The following is a 12,447-nucleotide window of genomic DNA, read 5'->3' as shown; positions in this document are numbered from 1 at the left end:
AGTGGTCAGAAATGATGGAAGTTGCAGCCCCAACATCTGGAGCGTGACATGTCAGCTACCCATGGCCTAGGCTCACTGAAGGAGAAAGGAAATGATTGGCCTTCTGAGGCTAAAGCCTCGTTTCAGCACCTACTGAACATTAAGCATGTGAGTTGTCCCACTGGCTCATTAGAGAATGGCACCCAGGCTTGGCTAGAACTGGCTCTTCCATGTGCTGCCATTCCCATCTAGTCTGACCCTCCTACAATGCAAGAATCTTTTGCCCAAGTTTTGCCACCTGAAATATACTCAGAGTCGAGTAGTGATTTTGTGCTCTTTATTTCAGCTCATAGGAACAGTCATTGAAATTCCCCCCAAACCTCTGGCTTTATATACATTATTTACATAATGGGTCCCGTGTGACTGGCTGATTCACTTCCTCCTGGGGCCTAATTGGCCTGCTCCTGCCGGCCAATCAGGTTGTTGCATTCTAGGAGCCTACCTGTGTATTGTTCTGGGATTAAAGCTCAGTACATAACACTACCCCTTGGGTTTTGGGGAGGGAAATGTGATGATTCTGCTACACCTCCTCTGCTTTGGATGCTCATAGAACTTTCTGAAAGGAGAAGGGAGACTGAGATGCCCTGTGGCCATTTGCCTCCTAGAGCAGGGGTGTCAAACTCAAATTCATCGGGGGCCGCATCAGCAGTTTGGTCACCCTCAAAGGGCCGGTTGTATCTGTAGGACTATGTGTCCACTCTTTATTATCATAAATTACTGTCACTGCATTCAATTATTACTGTTTTTTGTAATAATGTAAGTAATCACATTAATCACAAACATGTATTCACTTTCCCATCTCTCCTGAAATTGCCTTCCCTCTGCATCAACTTTTCTTTTCTTGGACATTTTTGGGTTATTTGATTGTAGTTTATGGTCCCTATACCACTGTAAAGTGACACGGAAGTGGTCAGTATATCCAAAGTTTACTGCTCAGACTTTTAAGCAGAATAATAAGCAGACCCCCCCTAATAAGCAGACCCCCTCCCCCCCCACATACATCATATGTACTTACAGTACAGGAGAGAAGGGTTCAGGCAGCCGTTGGATCTGTCACATCACAGGATGGCATGCGCTCAATATAAAAACAAGTGGAGGTTTCCTGAATGCATGTAAAGTGGAGGTTTCCTGTGTAGAACGGCCGGCGCCGCTAGAGGGCAGATGTTCTCTGGCTTGTAGGCTGCTGCGCATGCGCTGAAGAGGCGGCTTTCTTGTGTCAAAAAAAAAAAAAAGCGAGAATAAAAGGTGAAGGCTGGCAGCCGGCGGCGGCTACACGGGCCACATGACGAGGTCTGGCGGGCCGGATTCGGCCCGCGGGCCTTGTGTTTGACACCCATGTCCTAGAGGAAACACTAGGAAGCTGCTCTGGCCAGGGAGGGGCTTTGGGAAAGTGTGTGGGGTGGGGGTGCTGAGCACAGCATTATCAGAATCGCCACCCTCCCCCCCCCCACTTTATTGTTCCCAAGTTGTTGCTGGGGTTTGTGGGGGGGTGTAGAGAGCCCAGTGCAGCCGCAATAGCATTTTTATAACATTTCCCCAGATTGTTCGGGGTGGGGGGCATCCAATTCGTAGAGGTCATTATTTTCATTGCCTGGTCCAGTCAGGAATTGTTTCCAATATTTTTTGGGGGAGGGGAACATTATTATAGTCACATTTATTCTGCATCTCCGCTTTAGCCTATTAAAAGAAAGCTTGGCTACAAGGAAGCTGCTGGGAGATTGGCTACGTAGAATGACACATTAAAAAGGAATAAACATGGCTTGGGTCTAAATATGCCCTGACTTTAAGAGATGCTATTCTGAGACTTCTTAAATAACTAAAGCCAAGGCTGACTAGAATACAAGATAAGGGCACAAAAACCAAGAGCTTAATAAAGAATGACTCATGGCAAATGGCTAAAGCTTGTCTTGTCTGAGTTTTGGGATGCAACTGTAGAGGATCCTGTGTGGGGCAGCTGGAGCAAAACGTTAACAGCAGCTCAACTGGAAAGAGTCACCTTTTAATAAGTTTCAGGAGAGGGAAGTCAGAGCAAACATTCAACACAAAGCCCTATCTAGGGCTGGGACAACCCTAAGCAAGAAAAGGGGAGATATCCAACCACAATTAGTAAAATTAATCCCACAATAAAGAAATATTATTGTAAAAACTCATTTGAATAACACAGTCTCAAAATTACACGGGGTAACTGATTATAGACATTTAGAGAAGCAAAACAGAAGCCATTCTCTGGAATTTAATGCGATGCTTGAATTTCAGCCAAACTTTGACATGAGTCTTCTCTATTCAGTATGACAGGATACAATGGGGAAGAGAAGAGAGTCGTCCATTATCCATTAAATGGGAGTCACTCCATATTCACTGTGGCTTCTGTATCATCTAAGCAACGAAAATACACCCCAGTATTATGGCAGCACTTTACAGCTTCTTTTCACAATATACTAGATTAGAGGGGGAAAGAAGCAAAAGCTTTTACGGAAGTCAGTGGATATGTGCAAATGACACATGCACATTTTACAGTAATGGGACCATGTGCTGGTGGTGGGAGGAGTCATTTGGTCTTTATCAATGTCAATGGAATAACGTGCAGAATAACTGGCTTTCTTGCCAGTGCTAATCAACGATTGAATCATAAGAGGCCAGCAACTTTATGAATCAGAGAATCTTCTGCCGCTTTGGAATATTCCTTTTCCATAGAAATTGAAATCAACTCTAATTTATTCCTGTGCACCGGCTGTCAAGAGATGATTAGTCTGGGGAAACAGATGCAACCTCCCCTTAATTATTAACATGCCATTAGCCCTGATTTGTTAGTTTGATCAATGTACAAACATAATGGGCAGGAAACTTGTTGCAGCAAGAAAGCAGCTCCTAATTGAAGCCACTGCCACCCTATTCCTGGAGGAGCAGATCAAATATTTACAGTCCTTGAATGGTGGAAGATCAGGTTCACCCTCTTCCCTTCTTCAATGCAATCTCCCCTTCCATTTTTGATGAAATTAAGCATCTGTGTGATTGGGCATTCATGTGGAATGCTAACATCGTCTGTGATGTTATGTGCATGTGTGGTGCATGGGAAAGTCCTTCATATATATGAAGACTCTTGCCAGCCTGCCTTTAAAAATGCCATAACCAGGCCACAGAATTTGAATGAGATGTGAAGCTGGCCAGTTTAAAAGCAGCTTTTAGAAAGGAAAAACAAAATTTGTAAAAATAAATTGGTTTATTTTATTTTATTTTTACTGTGCCTTGATTTAACATTTGAACTCCAGAACAGAGTCCAAATGAAATTGTAATGCATGCCACTTCCCCCTTTATCTCAAGCATGGATGAGTGTGTTCCTCACAGCAAGCAAACAAAAGACAGAGGGATTTGTTGCTTTAAAAATGGTTAACAGAAATTTAAAGGTGCACAAATATCTTAGGTGCTGGGAATGAAAAGAAACAAGACATGAATATTAATCAGCAGCCTAAAAGGATAAAACACTGCCAACAGTATAATTAATTCCTAAGACTCTTGCTGAGCAAAGACTTTTCGTTCATCCATCAATTGTGTGCAGCAGTTTCATTGATGGGACTCCTTCAGAATACTGAAATGAAGTTAATCACAAAAATCCAGCCTTTTAAATAATAATAATCAAAGTTATGTCTGAATTGTTAAAATAGAGAGAGGTGGCAAAACCTTATCCAGCAGTGATTATGATGGATTCTTGCCAAGAACCTCCAGCAACTGCAGTCTACGCTATAGCAGTGCCTTTAGACATGACTAAAGTAGTATGAGCCATCTAGGAAGGATAATTAGAGGTGTGATTTGGAGACATTAATATGATAGGATTAAGTTCCTGACTTTTCCCTTGTTTCTTATGCATCAGGTTTTAGCACTGTTACTTTTAAGGCTATAATGTCAGAGTTAATGGTCCAGCAACAATGCAAGTCAGACCAGGTAAACAGGGCAGCAAGCTAGGTGGAGGACATAGAATTACAGAATGGTAGCGTTGGAAGGGACCATGAGAATAATCTACTCCAACCCCCTGCAATGCAGGAATATGCAGCTGTTCTATACAGGGATTGAACCTGCAACCTTGCCATTATCAGCACCATGCTCTAACCAACTGAGCTAATAATAAACCTGTTTTTATCTGTTGCATTCATGGAATTGAACCTCTGTGTCTGCCTATGTTGGGTGTAGTGAAGGGTTAACCTTCTATGCCTCGAGCCTGAAGGGACGGGCTTACAAGGGAAGTAAGCCAGGACATGACGAAAGGAGTGGAAATCGAAAGCTTTCAGTACAGACGCTGCAAGGAGAGAGAGAAGATGCAGCTTAACACGGATGGCTGTTGGAGATTGTAAATACGCTATTTGTTTCCAATAAAGAGATATTAGGATAGAAGAAACGTCTGGACTTATTTACTGCCCTTTCGACACACGACTGCTGTGTAATTCTGCTAATTGCTTTACGACCGCTCCAAAGCCACACTGTGTAAACAAGAAGCTTCAGAGACTTGCAGGGGAAGCGTGGCTGGGCCCCAAACAATAAAGCAATAAAACTATCCAAGAGCCTACGTACTTAAATGCTGTGCAGCATTTGGCTGGATATTTGGCAACTGGCTTTTTAGTTTTTATATGAAGAATTCAGGTGCTTCTGCATTCCTAGAGGGCGGAAAGAATTAACATTAAGGCTCACTTTGGGTCATAGCAGTTGATGATAATTTTGGCTGAATTCTTACGGAGAATTGTCTGCAGGTCTAAGTTAGTATTCTACAGTGCAATCCTAACCATGTCGACTGAGAAGTAAATGCTATTGAACCCAAAGCTCTGTTGAATTCAATGGGGCTTACTACCAGGAAAGTGGGGTTGGATTGCAGCCTTAGGGAGGGATCCTTTTCAGCCTCTAGTGTCCTATGCACACTTCTAAATGATGCTGGTGCATCTTCCACCAGTGACAAAACAGGACTTAGAAAGGCCCTTCGGTGGAAAAACATAATGTCCATTGGTTGATTGCAAGTTCTTCTAGATTGGCAGTTCTTTGAGTGAAAAACACCCATTGTTTGCAGGCCTTTCTGGAAATATGCAGAGACAGCTCAAGTCCATCCAAAATGGAACTACAAATGAAAGGATTTCTGCATCTGCACTCCTCTCTGGATCAGATGTGCATGGGAAAGCTCATGCCAGTTTCTCCAGTCTGCTGTTGCCAGCCGCTCTTCTGCTGCACAGCTCAGCTAGTTCTGATGTCCCTTCATCAGTGTGAGTTGCTGGGGGAATTCATGGCCCATATAATGTTCCTGCTGCAGTCCGTGATGAAGAATTGGGGTAATGAAGTGGTGGACAGAAGCAGAACCAAGCTACAGGCTGGAGGAAGAAAAGGGAACAGCAGGGAGATGAGGGACAAAGTAAAAACACGGGAAGTAACAGAGATGGAGCTGCAGAAGGGCCTGTGGTGGTACAGAGAGAAGAGAAAGTGTTGTGTGATGCAGAGTGGGGAAATGGATTGAACTGGGTTACAGAGAGATTGAAGCAGAGAAAGATCTGGCAGAGGGAAAGAAAGAGGAATGGCTGAGAGAGTAGAAGGCTGCAGAGAGATGTGGAAGGTAAGAGGAAAGGGATATAACAGATATGGGGACAGAGAGACCTGTGGTGGAACAAGGAGAAGGGAGGGCTCTAAGATGGAGTGACTGGGAGATCTGGCTTCAGAAAGATGGCTGAGTCAGTAATCCAAGTTTGTGGTGTTAGCAAGAGATGACAGTCATGGTTTCAAGAGAAATGAACACACAAGAGGAGAGAGTGAGAGAGCATTCTGCAGTGGAGGAAGAAAGTGATGGGAGTTTTAAAAGGAGATGGTTCCAAGAGGCCTGGAGCAATGCAGGAAGAAAAGTATGAAAATGCTGATAGAAGTGGGGAAGAAAAGAGGGTTAAAAGAGGATGGTTGAAAATGAGTCAGAGGCTATATTCATATCATTTAAAGCTCCATGATACCACTTTAAACAGCCATGGCCTGCTCCACAGAATTCTAGGAGCTGTAGTTTGTTAAGGGCACTGAGAGACGCCTATTCCCCTTGCAGAACTACAGCTCCCAGAATTCTCTGTGAAGGATTGTTTGTTAAACCATTCTGGGAATACTAGACTACTAGAGTGCTTTAACAGTCAGTCCCTCTAGTTCCACAGCTGCATACTCATCACCTGATAACTGCAACTTCAAGTTATGACTGACATGGCTGAAGAGATCTGACAGATGTAATGTCATGGCTGGTACACCCCACATTTTCTCAAGCACAACACTATTCAATGGAGTTAGCTCATCTGGCAGATCTCTCACATATATAGCAGTCAGTTTAGCACTGGCATCTCGGCAGAAGAATGGAACTGAGATTCAAAAGGTTAATCCTAACACATTTTGCAAAAGATTCTAGAAATGACTGTGACCTTTTTGGTGCGCTTGGTCTGATTGGAACCACATGGCACCTGTTCCCTGTGGGTTTGTGACTCTGTTACGGATCATGTTATAGAACACTACAAAGGTCAGGATTACACACACAGAGGCACTGGCACATTTTCACAGTGCAGGAAACACTACTTTTCTGGTTTTCTTGCAAAAACAATAAAGCTAGTACCTGGGGTGCTTGCAGAGGGCGACTTCATGTCACAAAGTTCAGATCCAAATGGCTTGTGAGCAAAATATGAATGCACTAGGACTCTTAGATCCTCATCTGAGGCCCTTTTCTGGAGCCCTGAGACTCAGAGGGTGATAACAAGGGAGAGGACCACCTTAGTACTGATGTTGGGAAGCTGCTCTAAGAGCCTTTTTGGCTAAAGGGTGGGGACTAGGTGCCTAAAACAAATAAGCCATGGTTTTCCCCTTCAAATGAATGGAGAAGTCCTTGTAGGTAGGGAATGCAATGCAAAGAGTCTGTGGTTAGATATGAAGAGCAACAGTGCATGTTCCCTTCCCGCGTTCTTTACAAATGGACTGGGCTGCGCTTTCTAGAGTGTCTCCTTTATAGCAGCTCAGGGTCAACTGCAGGATCTATATCTTGGCTTGCCCGGCCATGCTCTGCACCTGTTATGCCAGTGACCCTTGTTTTGCTTTTGTACCATTCTTATCTGCGCAATAAGGGAGGAAACGAGATCTGAGCTTAAGTCTTTCATTCAGAGTCAGCTGGAACAGTAGGTGTCTACAGTGGTACCTTGGGTTAAGTACTTAATTCGGTCCGGAGGTCCGTACTTAACCTGAAACTGTTCTTAACCTGAAGCACCACTTTAGCTAATGGGGCCTCCTGCTGCTGCCGTGTCACCGGAGCACGATTTCTGTTCTCATCCTGAAGCAAAGTTCTTAACCCGAAGTACTATTTCTGGGTTAGTGGAGTCTGTAACCTGAAGCGTATGTAACCTGAAGCATATGTAACCCGAGGTACCACTGTAGTTCCCTACATATTGTTATGGGCCACCCCAGTCTCTGCCAAGCAGAGCACAAGATTCAAGGGGTCTTGGCACTTAACCCAGATTTGTGTTTCCTTCAGAAAATTAAAACACAATGGAGGCTAGTGTGTTCATGAGATATGGTTCATTTACCCACATCTACAACCTGCATCTTTCAGTGGAGGGGGTGTAGAACATTACATATCAAGAGTAGCTCTTGTTGGCAAAGGTTTTGCAGAAAGCACATCAAGGGATACATGAAGCTAGCATTCCAAGGTTGGGTGACCCTGTGACCCTCAGGTTTGAGGGTCTATTGCTCCATTTGTGCGGCACTGCAAAATGTGGGGTTTTCACTACTGCAAAAACTTGGCACCATTTTTGAGAGGATCCCATATTTGGGGGTTCATAGTTAAAGAAGCTGATACAAATTTAAGAGTCCCGTTAAAGCACTATGCTCAAATAGGGAATTAGAACACAACTAAGGGGCATGGTGCGATGCGGTGGTCTAAACCACTGAGCCTCTTGGGCTTGCCAATCAGAAGGTCGGCGGTTCAAATCCCTGCAGCAGGGTGAGCTCCCATTTCTCAGTCCCACTCCTGCCAACCTAGCAGTTCGAAAGCATGCCAAAAAGTGTAAATAGAAAAATAGGTACCGCTCCAGCGGGAAGGTAAACGGCGTTTCCGTGCGCTGCTCTGGTTTCACTGTTCTGTTGCACCAGAAGCGGCTTAGTCATGCTGGCCACATGACCTGGGAAAACTGTCTGTGGACAAATGCTGGCTTCCTCAGCCTGTAAAGCAAGATGAGCGCTGCAACCCCAGAGTCGTCTGCGACTGAACTGTCAGGGGTCCTTTACCTTTACCTTTTTAAGGGGCATGGGACTGTGCACATCACCTCTGCCCCTAGGATCTGCATGCATACCAGGCCTACCCCTAACTTTCCTGTATTAAGCTGGAAGGTCTGAAGGGGTTTTCTAAGTGTGTTAAGTTGAGGCAGGATTCCCAATTGCAGGGAGGCTTCTAAGTCCAGGGTGGAGACAGTGCACAGGAAACAATGGGGGCAGGGATGGTGCATGCATCCCCCCCTCCATGAGTTTAAAACTGTCATGCCTGAAGTGGGCTATCTTTGGATCATTCACCCAATTCAGCTCTGGTTCCAGATCAAAGAAAGTGATGTGCACATCTTGCCTCCCATTTAGAGGGAATACGGAGCAGATCAGCTACAGCTTCACTCAAAAGTGCAGGAAAAATATGCCCAATTCATCAAGCGATGCACATAGGGAGGCCTACCTGCAATTACAGCTCTCCTTTGACAGAACAGTCTTTTTATGAGCAAAAAATGTTTTCCTGTAAAATGCCTAAAATAGCCCTTCTCTAGTTTGCTTTCATGCTAACATCTATTCAGTCTGCTAAATGCATCAAAACAGAGAGCTGCCCGATATCTTATCTGGTTCTATTTTTGTGCATGATTGTAGCAAAGAAAATAAACAGTCATCTTCTGATGCCCTCGCCCACATCTTTTATGGATTTGACATCATTGCAAATTCCGTGAGAGTTGACCAAAGAAAGATAAAGTTTCCTGTTGAATGCCATAATAATCAAATTTTCAAACCGTGTGCACAGGATTGCACAGGGAAAAGATGTCCTATTTATAGAAATGACCTTGAGCGTCTTTACCGGCAGGCATCTCTATAGGCAAACAATGCTTTGCTCCTGCTCTCTCTCTGATTGATCTGACTGTTTTTCATTATCAAAGAGCATTTCTAAAGTCTTATACAATGGTCCGGCCAAGCACACCTGGATAAAACCTAGTCTAATCAACCTAATGTTTTTAAAAGGGATGAAGATAAAAAGAAATTGAGGTCAAGGCTTAACATTTCCATCATCGCAAACTCACAGCTGGAACTGTGCAAATCTTGTCTTGCCAGATCCCGGTCATGAAGAGGTTTTGCAACCCAGGATTCTGAGCAGATTCCCAAGGGCAGCAAAGAGGAGTCATCTTAAGTCAAACTCAAACAAAAGACCTCTTTTTAAAAAAGTTGGAGGGGCCAAAGCTGGGTGGTAAAGCACGTCCTTTGCTTGCAGAAAGTTCAGAGTTTGATTCCTGGCCTTTGCAGTGCAAGGATAAGGCAACAGGTAATCGTAAATATCTCTGTCTCTGTGGAGACCTTGGGCAGCTGCTGCCAGCCGATATGACATTCTAGAGCAGCCATTATGCGATTGTGCATTCCTAGCCAGGAGATGCTATCGATTGTCTGCAATAGTTATGTGCTTCATATTGTCATGATGCAGCTAGGGGAAGAACTTTATGAGCATCAGCACATACCAGACATTTGAGTGTCTAGGTCAACACAGAATCTACTATGATTAGGACTGGTGCATGCCAAATACTTCCGGCTCCACCTATGAAGAATTAGCTCTTTTGTAATTGCATTGGTAGCCAGATGTGTGAGTTCAGAAACTATGATGGAAGGTCTTACAATGGGTGAAAGCACCAGTCTAGAGTGAAATAAGAATGAGAAAGGTGATCCGAAGTATAACAGTGGCTCAGACAAATGGGTTCTGCTGAAGTTCTGCTAAAAGAGACTTCTCAGCAATGCAAGATAAAGAAGGCATGGCCTACCACGAAGTTCCAGTGTGTATTTACATGTGAAATTGAGATATATACACAGTGTTGTTTTCTTGCACTCTTAACAAATCTAGGCCCATCAAGCCACAAAGGCTTGAAGCTGACAAGTGCTTATGCTGTTGTATGGGCTGCCTTGCTGCACTGAGGTAGTAAGATGCTTTCTGATGAGGTGCTGAAAGTGCACAAACTTATAGGGCCTCAGCACAAACTTACAGAATCTGATTTCTGCATTCAAGCCACTCCAAATCTAATGCCTATGTGGGATGCAACCTTTTCTTCCAACATGAAAATATGCGTCAAGTTGCAAATCTCATTGAACTCAGTGGGATTTCCTGCTAACCATTTCACTCATTTATTAAAATTCTATCCTGCCCTCTCTCCCAAAGGAGCATGGGGCAACAATGAGCAAAACAGCAAAACATAATCAAAAAGTAAAAAATCAACTTTTTTTTAAAAAAAGTCACCTCTCATAGCTAATATTATTCAAGGATGCCAGGAACAGGATTTCAGTTGCAAAACAAACAAACAAATTTCAGTGAAGATGAAGTACATATGAATAACATGCATATGGATCTAAGTCCTTGAGCCTGAAATCATGATTTTTACATCTTCTAATTTGCAGCCTTAACATTTAAAAAAGCCTTTTTGCTGGAAATAAAGCATTATATACTTTTTAATTTTATTTTCCCAGAGCTGTGACTGTCTACAAAACATGCAATAATAGATACTCAAGTAAGGATGCAGTCTGTTCCCTCTTTCTTGGGAGTAAGCCCTATTGAGCTCAATGACACTCACTTCCGAGTAGAAAAAAGTTGATGGTGCAGTCAATGTGCAAAGCTTCCACCTACAGGCTTGGCTTATGGAAAGACAGAAGATTTCAAATAAAAATGCTATAGCCCAATACTCAAAATAAATGGTACAACAACTTTCATAAATTAGAATAACAAAAAAGCCTGCATTGCAATAGTTGACAGCCCATTAAAAAGAAAGAATTCACTAGAAACAGAAATACTCAAGTTGTGGTTTTTGCTTTGACTTCATCCATAGATAATATCCTTGAGTGCATTTCACTGGACCACCATTAAATATTTTATTGGCTTGCATAAACACCAGAGTACTGTTTCCAGAGCTGGCATTTGCTTTTATGAATATTTTTCTTGAATGGCTGCTTCAAAGAACTGAGGACATTTTATATTGTCTGCTTTGAATTTCTTGCACCCCACAAGAGTGACTATTGCAGTGAATATTCAGTGAATATCTCTCTATATGCACCTGGAAGATCCATGCTTTTCAAACGTTAACAGTGCACCAAATGTTCACACACACAAACTGTGACTCCCCAGCCTACCCAAACATTTGTCTCTTTTCAGGCTTCTTCCTAAGCAAGCTCTGCTATTTCAGCAACTTCCTCTCACCTCCTCAATGCTTCTTCCCATGATCACTGTGATCCTGGTCAACCAAGGATGACTGAGTGAGCAGGATAATGGCACAGCACTGCACACCATATAAGATCTGGTGCTTTGATGCCACCCCTGAAGGCAAACAAAGCCAAAATAATGCCTCCAGCAAAAGCAGTGCTTCCTGCATCACATTACCTTCACTCTGAATTGTCTGGGGGTGGTGGAGAAGCAAGATTACAGCCTGAATGGGAGGAATGCCAATGCCTTGATCATCAAAGCTAGACCAAGCAAATGCTTCCACCCGAGTCTGCCTCCCTCCAATTAAAATGTTTTCCAACCATGTCATATAAAACGAATGAATACTCCTGCTCATTTTTTCTACAGAGGACAAATGCTTTACAGAAAACTGCCTCCGATATATTTCTTCTCCTGAGGAGCTGGATCCCCAGTAGATGAAGAGATTACAGCTCAGTTTCTATCAATACAATTGCAAAGGTGAAAGCCATACAAATCACTTGAATGACAGATGCTGTGCAAAGCAAGCTGGGAAGAGATGTGACTGGTACTCACTCAGCTACACCCAATCTTTACGTGGTCACAAATACTTTCTGACTATTTGGTGGGCAGCATGAGAGTATTTAACAACTACAACACAGCACAAAATCAATTCTGAGGCAAATTGAAATTAGAACACTTTTGGCAAGCTCACATAGCCTAATGGCATGATAGTCAGTAATGTTACTTAAATAATTCTTCAAAATCACTCATACTGGGATAATGATATGTAAGTCATCTATAGTCATGCAGGCCTATGAGTATTCAGATGATTACTATATAGCGTCTCCTGAATATCACTGCTCAATCTATGAGGCCCTTTCAGACTTTTCATGCTCTGTATTTCCCCACACATTCTTGCAGATCCAGTTGTTGGTATGTGTCCTATTAGGGGACATAGGGTAACAGATATTGGCAAG

Source organism: Podarcis pityusensis (genome assembly GCF_964106645.2).
Source record: "Podarcis pityusensis genome assembly, chromosome: 10".
NCBI classification, from domain to species: domain Eukaryota; kingdom Metazoa; phylum Chordata; class Lepidosauria; order Squamata; family Lacertidae; genus Podarcis; species Podarcis pityusensis.
Note: the sequence above shows the minus strand (reverse complement) of the source record.